At 46.8% G+C, this 17,397-nt stretch overlaps 1 protein-coding gene across 3 annotated transcripts in view; it reads right to left on the bottom strand.

Annotated features, from left to right (window-relative positions):
• The window catches only part of PTER (phosphotriesterase related), a 36,718-nt gene extending 28,339 nt beyond the window's left edge, over nucleotides 1-8,379 (bottom strand). Inside the window, exon 1 of one of the 3 annotated variants that reach the window (XM_082193230.1) lies at nucleotides 8,250-8,379. The gene's annotated coding sequence lies outside the window, so the exon portion shown is untranslated. Of the gene's footprint in view, nucleotides 1-8,245 lie in introns of all 3 variants that reach the window. The other 2 variants (XM_082193228.1, XM_082193229.1) reach the window with 2 other exon arrangements.
• Nucleotides 8,380-17,397: the final 9,018 nt, after the last annotated feature.

Genomic DNA, 17,397 nt, shown 5'->3' with positions numbered 1-17,397 from the left:
GTGCACCGGTGCAAAATTCTTACGTGTTTGGGCACCCATAATCTGGGCATTATAAGTCTCTTGTCGGGAAGGTACCAGATGCCATTCTCAAGGACGGCTCCGTGCTCTTCCCACCCTTTCCTTTCTTCGGGGGTGGCGGTTTTATACATCAGGTCAAAATCTACGTCAGATGGAACTTGGGGCCCCTGGAATTCATTATCTGAAGACAGTGGTTGGAGGGCTGCTTCCTGTGCCATGCGATCTGCGCATCGGTTCCCTGTGGATATTGGGTCTTTCCCCTTGGTGTGAGCTTTACAGTGGACTACCGCTATTTCCTCAGGGAGGTGTATGGAGTCCATTAGGCGCTGTACTAGGGGTGCATGGGCGATCTTAGTGCCCGCAGCAGTTAGAAAGCCTCTCTGCAGCCAGATTTGTCCCGTGGCATGAACTAAACCGAAGCAGTATTTGGAGTCTGTGTAGATTGTGACTCTTTTTCCTGCCGCTAACTCGCATGCTCGAATCAAAGCGATGAGTTCGGCTGCTTGTGCACTATACTTGGCGTGAACAGGACGCGCTTCCAAGATATCTTTGTCACTAACAACTGCATATCCGCTCTTTCGCTCTCCTCCTACTATTTTTGAACTTCCGTCCGTGTACAGTACTAAGTGGGGGTTATCTAAAGGGACATAGTCGAGGTCTTCTCGTGGTTTCTCTGCATGTCGTACTACTTGGCTACAGTCATGGTGTGGGGTGCCGTCATCAGGGAGGGGAAGGAGGGTTGCGGGATTTAAGGAATTCACCCTCTTTATGGTAACATTAGACGGACTGAGGAGGATGGCTTCGTATTTGTTGAGTCTTTGTATCGTGAAGCGTTGGCACCCTTGCAAGCTGAGAAGGGTAGCGACAGCGTGGGGGACGTTTAAGGTTAACTCATGTCCAAGTACAGTTTCTTGAGCCTTTTCTAGGAGGAGTGCTGCAGCTGCTACTGCTCTAAGGCATCCAACAGTCCCCATGATGGTGGTGTCTAGTTGAAGGCTGTAGTACGCCACGGGTCTATTCTTTCCTTGAAAAGGTTGTGTAAGGACGCCTGAGGCTACCCCTTTATTTTCGTGGACAAATAAAGAGAAGGGCAGCCTATAGTCTGGGAGTCCAAGAGCGGGCGAAGACCTTAATTCCCGTTTGATGCATTCAAAGGCTTCGAGTGCCTCTGCAGTCCATTGCAATTGATCTGGGGCGCTATCATGCGTCATTGCAGTGAGGGGCCGAGTGAACTCGCCATAACGGGGGATCCATGCTCGGCAAAATCCACTCATTCCAATGAAACCCCTGAGTTGTCTCTTGGTTTTTGGAAGGGGCAATCTTGTTATGGCCTCGATCCTATCGGTGGTGAGGGCACGGGTACCTTGTCCGAGGATGTGACCAAGATATTTTACCTCCTTTTGGCAGTATTGTATCTTCTTCGGGGATACTTTGTGACCTTTATGTGCTAATATTGTCAGGAGAGTTATAGTATCTGATTTACAGGATTCCAAATCTCGCCCGCAGAGTAAGATATCATCTACGTAAAGTCTGATGGCGGAGCCACCCGGAAGGTTCACATCAAGGAGATCTTGGTGTAATATGGAGGAGAAAATCGCTGGGGACTCTACATATCCTTGGGGTAACCGGGTCCACGTTAATTGGCCTGTTTGCCAGGTAAAAGCGAAGAGAAACTGACTTTCTGGATCCACGGGGATACTGAAGAAAGCGGAGCACAGGTCTATTACGGAATAAACTACAGTTCCCTCCGGGATGGTGCTTAAAAGGTGGTGTGGGTTCGCCACCACGGCGTGCCTGGGAATAACGAAGGAATTAATCAATCGAAGGTCTTGCACCAAGCGCCATTTTATGGGATTGGTATTCGGCTTCTTGACTGGAAGTAGGGGGGTATTACATGGTGAGGCACAGGGAACTAGAACTCCCATTTTTAGAAATTCATCGATCATCGGAGTGAGACCGTCGATTGCTTCGGGAGGTAGGGGATATTGTTTAGTACAGGGAAAGGGCAGGTCTTTCCTATAGTTTACTTTTACTGGGGTTGCAGACTTTAGAAGTCCAACGGAGGTCGATTCAGTTCCCCATAGCCAAGAAGGGACACTATTCAGAAGTTCAGGAGGAAGATCAATGGGTGTGTTGTTAGCTTCTTGCAGGACTCCTTGGAAGTTGAATATGGAATCATTTGGCATATGTAAGTAAATTCCTTCCTGGCCGCATTGAATAGTAGCATTTAGTTTACATAGCAGATCCCTACCGAGAAGGTTGACCGGGCTGGAGGTCAATAGGAAAGTATGTTTAACTGATAACGGTCCGACGGAGACCTTTGCAGGTTTGGATAAAGGGCAATTTCGGGGGATCCCATCGAGCCCCATTACGGTTTTGGTTTCCTCTCCTGGGGTTAAATGGCTGTTTGTGAGGGTGGAGTAAGTGGCCCCAGTGTCCAAGAGACAGTCATAGGACTGTCCATCGATTTGCATAGTGCATATGGGGTCTGTTGAGGATAATTGCAAAACTGGGCAGAGAAATGAGAAAGAGGCGGGATCTGCTTTTAATTGTCAATGTTCTTGATATTCTTCCATCACCATTTCGTGGGTTGGGTTTGTAGGATGGTTCCCTTGGCTAAAGGGGTTGGTGGCGCCGTAGGGTAGGTTTCGGGGCCGCGGTTGCGGAGGTACCGCACGGGGTTGCATTTGGGTTGGGGGTCGGTTCGCATCGTAGGAAGAGATAGGTTCCCTACTCCTAGGATATGCACCTTCTTTGTATTCTGGCCTGTATGGTTTAGTATTTTTATATTCAGACCTCTTGGTCAGAAGGGGACAGTATCTTTTTATGTGTCCAACTTCCTCGCAGTGGAAACAGACGCGTTCGTCCTGTAATTCCGGTACGCCTGATTTAAATTTTTCTTTCAAGGTGGGAACGGCGGCCGCATAAGCTAATACTCGGGGAGTGTCTGGTTTCTGGTCTTTCTTCTTCCTCTCATCCCTCGAGTTAAAAATGGACTTTGCGATGGAAAGAATTTCGTTTACGGTTTTACCATCGTATCCGAGATGTGAATTTAGTGCCTTTCGGATGTCGGCGGTGGCTTGATCTTTGAAAAAACCTTTGACTATCACTTCGTGCTGTGGGCTCTCCGGGTCTATTCCACCCCAGGTCTTAATAGCGGAGACTAGCCGTGAATAGTAGTCAGAGGGATGTTCGTCAGGTCCCTGAAGGACCGCTTGGACTTTGGTCCAGTTTACAGTTCGCTGTCCTGCAGCTTTAATACCATCTAGGATGGCCTTCTTGAAAATTTTTAGACCCCATTGGCCATCGGTAGTGTTATAGTTCCAGTCAGGGTCGTTAAGTAACGTCTGAGTGGTCAGTGGGGTCATTGAGGCGGGACAGTTTGGCTGGTATCCTTCCCGGTTGAGGGCTTCTCCCGCCTTTGCTAAGATCTCCCTCTTCTCTGCCTCATTAAAGAGGGCTCCCAACAACATGTGCACATCCGCCCATGTGGGGTTGTGGGTGGAGAAGATGGTAGCCACTTGGCGGTGGCATTTGTCTGGGTCGTCTCGTAGAGAGGGCATCTTATCGGACCAGTTCATTAGGTCAGAGGTAAGGAAGGGCTGGTGGGTAAAAACCATACGGGGAGGGTCTCCTGCCCTGACGGGAGGTATAGGTAATGCACGTAGTGGAAAGGCACCTTCTATTTCTCCGTTTAGCAGATTGTCCCTGTTTCTGGTTCTACTGGAAACAGGTCCCTCTCTTCCTTCAGTTAGGAGCTGCCCACTGAGCAAAGGCCCAAGGTCCACGTCTGCCTGGTTCTCTGCCGAGTTCGATGCGCTTGAGGAAGGATCGGACGGCAGTGTGTTAGGTGTGCTTGGGGGAGGGGCAGTGGCTGTGGCTGGTGGGTTCGTTACATTCTCCCTTGGTCCTGCGCCTGGTGGGTTTGCTGTGTCCCCCCTTGGTCCTGCGCCTGGTGGGTTTGCTGTGCCTCCCCCTCCGGCTCCTGTCCTGCCTCCTGCACCGGGCCCTGGCTGTCGGGGTGCTTCGGGTTCAGGGTAGTAGAAGGGGACGAGGGTTCGATCCAATTGTTCCTCCTGAGCTCTAATCTCATCGTATGGGGGGGGTCCATTTGTTTTTAAAACAGCCATTTGGCGGACAATTTGGGCTTGCTGCCGTTGAAATAATTCGCGGGCTTCGGCAAAGGCGTTTAGGTAGTACAGTTGTCGGGGCCTCTCGTCAGCCAGGTAAGTTTTAAGTGCTTGCATTTTTTGAAGATTGAAAGAGCCGTGGCATGGCCATCTAGAAGCTGGCTCTAGGTGGTGGGTAAAGGCAACCCACGAGATGTTACAAAGGTCCCTCAGCTTGGACTTTGAGAGCCCCTTTCTCCCTTTCAGTTCCTTCCAGTTTAAGAGGACGAATTGAAGAGGGGTATCAGAGTCCTCCCTGTGGCGGAAAGGCTCCGCGGAAGCCTTGTCGCCGGGAGGAGTCCAGTCTGAGTGTTTGGAAGCTTGGGCTCCCATTCTCTCTTCTCTATCAGGTTGTTGTTTCGCTAGCGAAGAACGCTAAAGGCAGAAAGGGATGGACGTACACACACAAGGGAAGAGGGAAGAGGGTTTGGGTAGAAAGGGGTAGAAAGAGATCCTTTCAGTATTTTGGAATGTCCTTATCTTAGTGGAATATCTACTTATTTCTGAACCACGAACTATTTGATTAAAACCTCGAGCCTGAACGGAAATTTAAACCACGGGTCGCTGCCCGGAAACCTAAACCACGGGTCTCTGCCCGGAAACCTAAACCACGGGTCTCTGCCCGGAAACCTAAACCACGGGTCTCTGCCCGGAAACCTAAACCACGGGTCTCTGCCCGGAAACCTAAACCACGGGTCTCTGCCCGGAAACCTAAACCACGGGTCTCTGCCCGGAAACCTAAACCACGGGTCTCTGCCCGGAAACCTAAACCACGGGTCTCTGCCCGGAAACCTAAACCACGGGTCTCTGCCCGGAAACCTAAACCACGGGTCTCTGCCCGGAAACCTAAACCACGGGTCTCTGCCCGGAAACCTAAACCACAGTACTGCTTCAATGCTAATCCTAGTGTGGGGCCCCAGTTGTGAACCTCCCCTCTATCCTCCACAACAGCCCCCTGCCTAGCCTTTAAACTAAATTCGGCTTCCCTACTGGACGCCTGCGCAGTGCAGTGCCAGATCGGGTTCCGAGAAAAACAAAGGTTTGAAAGGAAGCAAATGACCTTGCGTTCTCACGTACCCGGGTCATCCCTAACAAAGGTCGCCGGGCAGGAGGGGCGGCTTCATTTGCACAGGCAGATAAGGTGGGGAGAGATTTGTAAGGACACCTCTGGACGACTCCGAAAGGGGTGTCAGAGAAATAACAGGCACCGCGCTTCCCTGGCCACACTTCCGAAAGGGAAAACGGGGGAGAAAAGGAGAGGGAGAGATTTGTAAAGGACGCCTTTGGCCGACTCCGAAAAAGGACGTCAGAGAAACAATAAGTACCACGTTTTCCTGGCCATACTTCCGAAAGGGAAAACGGGGAGAAAAAGGGAAAGGAGGTTCAAGATTTGCAGATGCAACGTTGGAAATAAAGGAGAAAGATTTGGCTGTTGTGGAGACGTTACTTTCCACCCTCCTCCCAATGTACTTTCTTCAGAACCATACTCACGTCCGTTGATGTCCCTCGCAGATCCCGGGATCTTTCCTTAGCCGGCTTTACCTCGCCTTTGCTCTCTCTGGTTGGGCTTCTGGTGACGGTTGATTACCGCCCGCAAAGAGGAGGCAGGGAGAGGAAGAAAAGGATCCCCGGGCTAAAGTGGCCGGTGGCGCCCGATCCCCTCTATCTCCCCTCTCACCTTTACAGGAGAACCAAGTGTCCCTGAGTCGCGGTCGCCAACTGTTAACGGAAAATCAAGGGTCCTCTTGGACAAATGAAGACACCGACCAGAGCAAGTCAGAGCAAAACAGCAGCCAGTAGGCTCGGTCTTTATTCAAGAAAGACTGTCGCGACAGGACTCCCACCGCCCACGATGTGAAGCAAGATGGAAGCCCCGAACAAAGGGAGACCCTAACTTTTATTAGTTGCTAATCCCCTTAGCTACGCCCTCAGAATTACATCATATTTACATCATGATTATATTAAAAATAGGAGGGGTTGGGGAGGAGCTGCACAGGTAACTCGAGTGTCCTGACACCTGGCCGGAGCCTCCTTCCCCCTCCCTACATGAGTCATATCCAAGAACAAAGGGAAAAGGGCGAAGTTTCCTGCCCCCTGAGGGGAATCTGGTCACAGTCCTTTGTAAGAGTCCGCGCGGAATACACTATGATATGCAGTTCATTATGTCCCTGATGACCTTCTGTCTGAGCCCATCACCGATGGCTATCAAGGTTGTCACGTACACTAGGAAAGAACACAGAGTACGTGACCGCTCGGTGAAGGGATTATGGCCGCTTGATATCAGGCCACCCCCCTTTGATAGTCCTTGTAGTATGTAGCAGAATAAAAGTGGTCCGGTGAAAATCCGAAGTACGGTTGATTTTTAGTGGATTTGTAAAGAATATTGCCCTTGAAGTTCAAAGCACTTTCGCCTCCAGGAAGTGGCTTGCTACATTTTGATTAAATCAGTCACGGTCAATTGAACCCGGAAACTTTGTATCAAGAGCTGTCAAAGGTAGGGAAGAGAGCGGCAGTAGCCTGCAGTACCTGCGTGGCCGCCGCAAGGGGCGCTGTTCGGTAACACTGATTGGCTGAGGCGGCCGCCGATTGACAGCAGAACTCGGTCGGCCGGTCTACTCGTAATAAAAATAGGGCTATGTGGAGCGCTATGGTGGGAAGCTGTCAAGCCAGCGCTTCCTTATTTACGGAAGGCTTTAGGGGATGGCCCTCTAGAAGAGACATACCCAGGGTCGGGGAGGGGAGTTGCGTGCGTGTGTGAGTGTGGTGCTTGTGTAACACGTGTCAGTGAGTTGGGGGGGGGGTTTTCCGGCGACAGGAGAAAGGAAAGGACAGTAGAAATAAGTAGGTAGGGACAAAAACCTGGAGCTGGGTCTGCCTCCACCACTTGGGCACGACAATACTACTTACTTTCTTACTCCACTGTGAATTAGGTAAAGGTAAAGGGGCCCCTGACCATTAGGTCCAGTCGTGGCCGACTCTGGGGTTGCGGCACTCATCTCGCTTTATTGGCCGAGGGAGCCGGTGTACAGCTTACGAGTCATGTGGCCAGCATGACTAAGCCGCTTCTGGTGAACCAGAGCAGCGCACGGAAACGCCGTTTACCTTCCCACCGGAGTGGTACCTATTTATCTACTTGCACTTTGACGTGCTTTCGAACTGCTAGGTTGGCAGGAGCAGGGACCACTTGGCAAATAATCACTTATAATCACCCACATTTCGATCACTACATTCTCATCAGTTGCATGCTTTAATTACTTTGGGGGGGGGCAGGACTAGTAAAATGATAAAAGTTTACACTTTTACACACACACACACACACACACACACACACACACGAATCCTGTTACCGTGGGTTACAGCATAAATTCTAATTATTGCTTTTGAGGAACATACACAAAGCACTTTGATACAGTAATCCAGATTATTACAATATAGAATCATAGAGTTGGAAGAGACCACAAGGGCCATCGAGTCCAACCCCCTGCCAAGCAGGAAACACCATCAGAGCACTCCTGACATATGGTTTTCAAGCCTCTGCTTAAAGACCTCCAAAGAAGGAGACTCCACCACACTCCTTGGCAGCAAATCCCACTGTCGAACAGCTCTTAACAGCAGTTTATGACGACTGCAGGTTCACAACAAACTAACAAGAATCTCACTGGTGACTGATTACAGAACTAGGGTCTGCAATTCCAGATTAGGTTTTAAAAAGGAGGGGGAAAGTACGACCCAAAGTCCACCGCGATGAGGAAAGCCACGAAGAGATCCCTGCGCTCACCGCCACTAAGCTAGTGGCAATGAAAGGCCTCAACCCCGCAAATATATCCGAGGGGACTAGTTGCATGCAAAGAGAATCGAGCAGCGGGGCCGGGGACCCTTCCGCCGGGTTTCGCGCCCTTTTATGAAACCCTGGGCGGGGAGAGAGCCGAGTCCCTACCAAACAAAGCAGGCGAGACTGACAAAAGCGGCGCCCTAAACTTCCCGCCTTGCTAGCGCGGGTGGGTCTCGCAAGGCCCCTAAAAGAAACTTATTCTTCACTCCTTTTTCCCCAGGCTCACCCACCGTCCCAGGTCACTCTCTGCTGCTGCTGCCGTCGCCCTCGCAGCTCCCCTCCCCGCAAGGAAGTGGACTTCACTCCGGAGCAAGAGGGCCCTGCTCGCCTCGCCTCGCCTCTCCGCCTCCTGAACTCCGCCCTTCTCCCGGGCCAACCAGGGCGGCCGCTGAGGCCCCAGGCCGGAGCCTGCCCAGGGAGGCGGTTCCCGCCTAAAGCTCGAGTTCCCTTCTGCTCGCCTCAGGACACCTCTCAGAAAGCGGCGCGCCCGTAGGAAGGGGAACACCAAGGCGGCCTCAGGGAAACCCCGGTTAAACCCGCAGGAAAGGGGCTTGGTTGCCTTGCAAAACACCCGGTCTTATGCACGTTTACTGAGGGAGTCCGCAGCAGGGGGAGAGCTCCGTGCACCTTCTCACCATGTGAACATGAAGGAAGCCACACTCGTTTCCCTCTCGCCATATGCGGCAGGTGCTGTGACGGTCAGCAAGGAATTAGGCTGTGGACACGGCACCGGCGCAAAAGGCAGCCGGCTTGTTCTTTTCCCCAATTCGAATCGAAGCTGCTTGTTAACCTGTTTTAGGGTCTGAAATATACTCGGAGTCGAGAGTGGATTTCATGCTCTTTATTCAGCTCATAGTGGTGAGGAGGAATGGAAGTTCCCCCAAAATATCTTCTTTATATACATTATTTGCACAATGGGCTGCACGTGATTGGCGAATTCCGGGATTATCCTGTAGGCCAATCAGGTTGTGGATCCACTTCCACCTGGAGTTGGATTGGGTGGCTCCTGCGCACCAATCATACTGCTGCATTTTGGATGCTATTGTTCTAGGTCCAATCAGACTGCTGCATTTTGGATCCTATTCAACTCAGTACATGACAGGATCCAAGCCCATTTGGCACAATTCTCCCCTCCCGTTGAAGCCCCCCACATTATTGCTGCCAATTAGCTTGGAATCCGGATATGTACAACGTGGGGCTCATATGCACAACTGAACATGACATTCTGCAGAAGAGAGCATCCTAGGCATGGGCATAGCTGGGGGGGGGGGCAGGAGGGAAGCTGCCCCCCACATAATAAATACAATACAAATATGAGGTGCTGCCCCCCCTAACAAAAGGTTGCACCCCCTATCAAAAATCCTGCCTACACCCATAATCCTTAGGTATGCCATCTTAACAGGTAGCCTGATCTGCACACTGTCAGGGCAAAAGGCAATCTTTAATGAGAACAAAACAATAAGTGCTACGTTAATCAGTGCCTTGTAAACTCAGTGGCATTTTATATAACCAAACACCAACAACAGTTTTAGAGCTTTAAGTGCATTGTGCATCTAGAAGCAAAGCAAAGGAAAACCGAAAGATTTAGAAAACAGCCATGATAAAAATGGTTTCACACTTCACATAAAGAACATTTCCTGTGGCATCATGTTCACCTTAATCCAGTTTGGTGAGGTTGCATGGCCAAAACCTGCAATGTGCTCAAGATGCAGTTGCATGGCATGTGTGGAACATAAATTAAGCATATGAAGCTATTGCAGGTACTTTCACAGCATGTATGTTAACATAATGTGTTGTCAGAAGGCGGACAGATGGATCTGAAATGATTTAGATCAGTTGAAACTGAAATTTCTCAAGCTGGTGTCCTAAGACTATACTGTACTAAATTGAATTTTAACTGTGACAGGGTACTCGTGTGAGGCCTTTTATAATATCATACTTTGTCCTTATCTGACTTGATCCAGAGAGACAAGCCTGTTAATACTTCATTAGCACAGCAAGGTTGCAGGGGGTGGGGAGGAGCAAGATGGGAAGAGCTGCGGTGGGGAGAGAGGAGTAGAACTTTGAGCCTTCACTTTCAGGCTGAAGTTCATTAGCTATATTTCTATTTCTAGTAGGGGGTGGTTATTGGGTTGTTGTTGTTTTTATTTTGATTGTTTATTTTGTGGTTTTCTATTTTGATTTTATTCCGTGAACTACCCTGAAACCTGTGGGTATAAAGTAGTATATAAATTCAATTAATAATAATAATAAAGTGGCATGCCCTCAAACAAAAGCAACCCAATCAAGGAGAGTTATTAATAAGATCAACAGAGAAGCCCCATCGGTATCTACTCATATTGCCTGGACGAATTATTCTGATGAAACAATTCTGTGTGGATAATGTAGGTCAGCGATGACTTTCAAGGAAGAATTCTAGGGTGCCCATGACTATATTAAAGAAATGCTCATTGCCTAGTGGAAATGCTACCAGTTTACATGGTCAAATAGGAAAAGTATTATCCAACCATGAGGAATCTCTTATTACACTTTTGCACCTAGTAAGAAATCAAGAGAAGCGATGGGATTGTTTAAAAAAGGAAAATACTGCTCCCTACTTGGCTGAACAACGCAGACAACCAGCTTGTCAAATGGTTATGTGAACACTGTGGTAAATGAATACTCAGCATTGGTTGCCTATATTTGATCACCTATTGAGAAAATGTAGCAAATGTTTTCCTGCCTGTAGGTGTATAATTTACAACAACAGAAGCTTCTTTCCTGGGGAGAATATAGCAGTTTGGAAGAAAGGGGTTTGTTTGTTGTTGTTGTTGTTGTTGTTGCTGCTGCTGCTGCGACAATGGTGCAGGAAGAAGTAATCAAACCCTCTTCCTTGCATATTGTGGTCTTGATCCAGACCAGGGGTAGGCAACCTAAGGCCCAGAGCTGGATCCGGCCCAATTGCCTTCTCAGTCCGGCCACAGATGGGCCGGGATTCAGTGTGTTTTTACATGAGTAGAATGTGTCCTTTTATTTAAAGTGCATCTCTGGGTTATTTGTGGGGCATAGGAATTCGTTCATTCCCCCCCTCAAAAAAAATATAGTCTGGCCCCCCACAAGGTCTGAGGGACAGTGGACCGCCCCCCTGCTGAAAAAGGTTGCTGACCCCTGATCCAGACCCTCTTGGCTGCTGTTTATCATGTGCTTAATATCACATATGCTTGAGGCAGCATAGATATAAGGAACTCCTGGACTTGTGCTACAAAGGGATCTAATGCTGCTTGCCTCTGTGTATATTGAATATAGTTTAAATTATTTTAAAAATCACATCACTTAAACAGCCCATATTATTCCCAACCATTAAACATTTGCTTAAATATAATATAAAGGACTTTATTGTTGCTAGTAGATATTATTGTACTCTGGCAGCTCATGAAACCAAATGAGTATCACAGAAATGGAGGTGGGATTTTAATACTTTCCCTCCAATATTTACATGAAGCTTATCCAAAGAAAATTAAAATAGTCATCTTGGGCAAAATTTATATTGAAAAACTACCCCCAAAATTGGCAAGGCCCTCAAGAGCATCTGCAGAATAGGGGGGCATTATTTTTCATTTATTTGCTTCTCTCATGTGTTTATAGGTTGTAGTTCCATGCACATTTACTTGCGAGTAAGTCCTCTTGAATTAATTGACTTCTACTCTTTTTTAAAAAGTCATTTTTATTAAAGAAAAAAGAAAGCCAGTTTAATAATTGTGCCTTACTTCTGAGTAAACTTGCCTAGGATTAAGCAGCATTATGTGCCTTCCATTTTGGTAATGCATATTGTAAACTCAGAATTGTTGACACTGTCACCTTTAGTGCTAATAAATTTCAGAACAGAACCAGAAGTTGCTATGTGTAGGAAGCTTCATCCTTCTACTTTTTTATTCATCAAGGGTTTTCCATTAAAACCAAACAACTGTTCCTGAGAGCAGACGTTCTAGCTTGATTATTTAGTATGTTCTTAAGTGTGTATCCTGACAAGGAAAGGCAAGGTCTATTTTCTTTTAATTGAAAACAATCACCCATTTGGCTGCTGTGTTGCTTTGATTTATTGCCTCTTGGGCTCCCCTGGGCAACAAAGAAATTTAGACTTTGCATTGTGATGCTATTTGTTGATCTTGGATAAATAAAATCTATTACATTTTAAGGATGAAATCTGCACCTTGCTGCTCTTATGTTTAGATTAGCTCAGTCAGGCGAACTTGAGTTACAAAGAAGGTGGTTAGGTCTGCACAAGGAAGCTGGCAACATAGAGAAGAATAGAGAAGTACGCAGATAGCCCCAAGGACCCAGAGCTAACCATTTGGAACAAAGTTTGTGCGTAATGTACTATGAAAGGTAGTTATCAGACGATGAAAAAAACCAACCCCATCCAGTGCTGTTGCTTTAAGACTCATTTTATAGCTGTTAGGAGGCACTAAGGAGTGAGCCAGGTACAGGCAATCAGAAAGGCGGCCATAATAACATAAGACCCTGCTGGAACAGGACAATGTCAGTGGCCCATCTATAGTCCAGCATCCTGTTTTCCTAGTGGCCAGCCAGGTATCACGACAGGCCCCAAAGTAGGACCTGAGCTCAACAGCACACTCCCACCCTGTGGTTTCCAGCAGCTGGTATTCAGAAGCGTACATCCTCTGGTGGTCACATACTGATTTTGGTAGTCACACCCACACAATACATTTAAAACACCTTAACAGTCATGTTTCTCCCTTGGAGTTGGAGCTCTGTGTAGGGTACCAAAACAACTCTCTCTCTCTCTCTCTCTCTCTCTCTCTCTCTCTCTCTCTCTCTCTAACTTTTATTAAATTTTCTGTTTTACATTTCAAACAAACATTTTACATACTTAAAGTATCAGTGACTTCCCTTCTTCTCTTTCCATGGTTCATTTTACATATCTTATATCCCTTCATATTTCACAAAAACTATAACAATCCATTTTCCATTACTGTATTGCATCCATCAGAGCTTATTTACACTGTTAATGCTGCCGGTGTTTTCAGCTGTACACAATTATTTTCCATATATTCAATCAATGTTTTCCAATCTTCTTTAAACATTTGTTCTTCTTGTTCTCTTATTCTATACGTTAAGTCTGCCGATCTTCTTTGGCTGGGACCTCGCTTGTTTTCCATTTGGGGGCTAACAAAAACATGGGCCACAGTTGTTGCATACATAAATGACCTTTTCTGGGGGGGGGGCTACCGAAACAACTCTCAGCACCCTTAACAAACTACAGTTCCCAGGATTGTTTGCAGGTGGGAAACCATGATAGTTGAAATGCAATAAATGTCTGGCACATAGCCACCAACTTACAGATTTGAAAATAAGGGACCAGCAGCCTCGAAAATAAGGGATCAACAGCCAAAATAAGGGATTTTAGTCAACCAGCAGCCAAACGAAGCCTCAAGCGGTGGTTCCCATAGTGCAGCAACCGGGCAAAGGGGCCAGGCAATGCGGCCGATTTGATCGGCACAAAGCATGCAAGCTCCACCCCCCCAGTCATACTTAGACTCCTTATTGGATGAGCAACGCAGCCAAGCAACACAGTTGGAGCCTCCCTCCTCCCTGGCCGGCAGGGAGGGAAGGAGAGGAGCTGCTTCCTTTGAAACCCAGGAAATTTAAGGGACATCATCAATAAGGGACAGCCGCGGGACATGGCGCTGGGATAAGGGACTTTCCCGCCAAATAAGGGACGGTTGACAGCTATGGTCTGGCATGGGTGTGACATCAGTATGGCCAGACTGGGCCATATGGGCACATAGTCTGCCTTAATAGAGTTTCGGATATGTTTGTATCCCAGAGCTTGGTTGTGTATGCTGACACGGGAAAGATGAGTGGGAACGGGGATGGTAGCACAACAGGAAACGCTTCTAGATTGTGCCTCTGATGATTTAAATCACATATGATGTCCAAACCTAGACATTCTGTATATTGCAGCGGTATGTAATATTATGTTCCATCTGGCAGCTGCTTTTGAACTACTCCAGCGAGACAAAATCACGGCTCGGTGATAGTATGCCCATTTACAATGTTTCACTATTAATCAGTGAGTATAACACACTATGATCCCTATGAATAAATGCAGGCGCCAAAGGTGTATATCAGCTCTTGAAAGGCAGAATTCACAACAGATATAGGAGGAACCTTGTAATGAACTGGGTTATACTTTGGTCACACCCACACCATACATTTATAGCACATCCATGCCACATTTTAACAGCTGTTGCTCCCTTCGAAGAATTCTGGGAACTGTAGTTGAAACCCTCGCAGAGGTAAAATTCCGAGCACTGTTGACAAACTACAGATTCCAGGACTCTTTGGGGGGAAGCCATGTGCTTTAAATGTATGACCTTGGGTAAATAACAGAGGGAAGAGAACAATTTGGAGGATAAAACAAGAACCAGGATAATGTGGCAATCTGTTTATAGCAAGTTAAAAAACCCTCTGTAATCAGTAATATGAAAAGCAGCAGGTCCATCTAACCATACTAAAATGGGAATGCATTGTAAGACTTCTACTTCTCTCCTTAGTCCCCCAGAAAAGCCCTATTATGTCAAAGTAAATTGTCCCAAGTGCCTTAAAGTGGTGCCTGTCTCTTCTAATTTTACTGATCTAGCAAGAGAAACCCGCATGTAATAGTGATTGTAGTGTCTTATTAGGGATGTAAATGATACAAAAATGCAATTATTGCATAGAGAAAGAGGAAAAACAAGAACTTTATTTTGATACCGGCGCTATATATATATATATATATATATATATATATATATATATATATTTCTTTACCAGTGTCGTTCTTTGCAAAAGCCATGCCACTACCATTGTTTTCCAATTATACAAAGCCTCTGTAAGCTTACCACTAAATTTAAATGGGGTTCCTTTCAGAATGCCTTCGTCCATCTGGAAACACTACCAGAATAAATTAGTTTTGTTTAGTGCGCTGCTCCAAAAACATCTTTTCAACGGCTCTGAAAATAGAGCCACTTCCCCAGTTTTATTGGTTTATTACAGGTCTGTACAACTCAACATCATTTTATTAAACCAGGCTGTGCATTTTCCCTTTTTGCTTCTTTATGGTGCGAATTTAGTTTTCATGAAAAGTGTCAGATTAACAGCCCTAGAGACTTAACTCTATTTATCTAGAGAGCAGCTACAGTATGACCAGTGGCAGGTCAGTGTTTAGCACTTTACTGCAGCAATTGCACGTAACAGTGATGTGAACAAATGAACTGCCATAGTGTGTCACATCAAAGACCCACCTAGCCCAGTCTTATATATCCAATAATGGCCAGTAATGGATGCTTCAGAAGAAATGTACGAACCTCCATAGTGCAATAATAGCATCGCCAGGTGTTCCATCCTCTCTTTCGGCAAATGGAAATGCTGTGACAATTTGACTACAAGCTACTTATTAGGTCATTGACTACTGAAGGACCTGTCTTCTTCAAATTCACCTACTTGTATTCTTTTTTTAAAAAAATCCCCAATAATGTTAGTCTTTTAATTAATATCACATAATATTGTAACATTTTTATGACCTCTTCTACAATGTCAGATCAGTCATTTAAACCAGGACGACTAATCGGTGGACCACCAAATATTGTTGGACTACAACTCCCATCACCCACAATCATTGATCATGGTGGCAGGGACTGATGGGAGTCCAACAATATCTGAAGGGCCATAAGTTTCCCAAGCCACAACCAACCGTTGCAAACTTCTTTGGCGGAGCATCCTAGGTATTGCAGGAAAAAAGCGATTTGTTTTTGGTCCACATTCCAAAAGGTATGCAAGGAGGAATGTTACAATGTGTATATAGGTTGGACCTTTGCTTATGTTACGCATCCAGCCTCCCAAAGACTCTCTGAATTTACATGGGTCGCCTCCAAGTAGCTTGTTTCCTCTTCACATACAAAAAATTATTGCTGGTTTCTGAAGAACCAGCCAGCAGCGGAAGAAGCTGCTCATGTGCCTGGGAAGGTGCACCCAGGGGAGGGCGAGCTGCCCATAGGGGCGGGGCGAGCCACCCAGAGGAGCAGGGCACACTGCAGGGCCTCCGGAGTCTACCTGCCTCCTCCCACTCAGCTGCCCTACAGCTGAGGGGGGAGGCAGTAGGCGGACCATTTGGGCAGAGTGGAGCCTGCACATGGCTAAGCCACTGTGTATCTCCCAGGAGACAGCCTAAGCCACAGCGTATCTCCCAGGAGAGACGTGTGGCTCTGGCACACTGCAGGCCCTACTGTGAGTGCCGCCTGGCATTTTGTCACCCCCCCCAGTGGTGACACCTGGGGCAACCTGCATCCACCGCACCCCCTTCCTCTGCCCCTAGATCCAGTATTGCCAGCAGATCTCCCCTAGCTCTTGTCTTTGAAGATAGGATTGATTACTATCTACAAATGATTAATTTGGGACCCATCAGTATTCCACAGAAACATTGTGTGTGAGTTGCCAAGCAATGGTTGTGGATGTTGGTAGTGTATGCCACACAAAAACCTTAATTGCAATGGCATCCACATTAGATCATTGTGCCAAGCAAACACTAACATTCTTTCCTCTTTCCCCGCTGAGGTCCAGCACAGAGGGCCTTCTGGCGCTTCCCTCACTGTGAGAAGCGAAGTTACAGGGAACCAGTGGCGCCTGCCCTGTGGAACGCCCTCCCACCAGATGTCAAAGAAATAAGCAACTATATTACATTTAGAAGACATCTGAAAACAGCCCTGTTTACAGAAATTTTTAATGACTGATGTTTTAATGTATTTTTAATCTTTTGTTGGAAGCCGCCCAGAGTGGCTGGGGAAACCCAGTCATATGAGCAGGGTAGAAATAATAAATTGTTGTTGTTGTTGTTGTTGTTGTTGTTGTTGTTGTTATGCTTATAAATTTATGGGACTCAATACTGTTATCTCTAGATCTATCCTAATCCCATCCAAGAATGCCATTTTAAGAGGAAATGTCCCAGTCTTTTACATTTACTTTATGAAAGCATTTCATTTGATCGTTGTGTATGCTGGCCTGTGCTGGTCAGTATGCATTTCATCAGCATGGGCCTTGCTTTGTTTAAAAAACTTTTAAAGCACTGATCAGAATTGCACATAATGCACAGAACTGACAGTGTTTTATTGTACTGTTTGCATTGTTTTCTGTCCATTTTGCTGCATATCACATTTATTGACTACTACAAATCCAAGTACAGTCAACTGGGCCATATTAAGGAATGGGAGGTGCACAAGAACACAGAGGGAGAAGTAAAGTTACCACTGAATTGTGCGCTTTTTCTTCCTAGCAACTCTCCTCCTTTAAATCAGTTGCTGGTGCATTCATTATTAAAGCTATCTCCTCCATTATGAAAGG

Source organism: Podarcis vaucheri, assembly GCF_965113315.1.
Source record: "Podarcis vaucheri genome assembly, chromosome: 12".
Lineage (NCBI taxonomy): Eukaryota > Metazoa > Chordata > Lepidosauria > Squamata > Lacertidae > Podarcis > Podarcis vaucheri.
The sequence above is the reverse complement of the archived record's forward strand: the minus strand, read 5'-3'. Positions and strand labels throughout refer to the sequence as shown.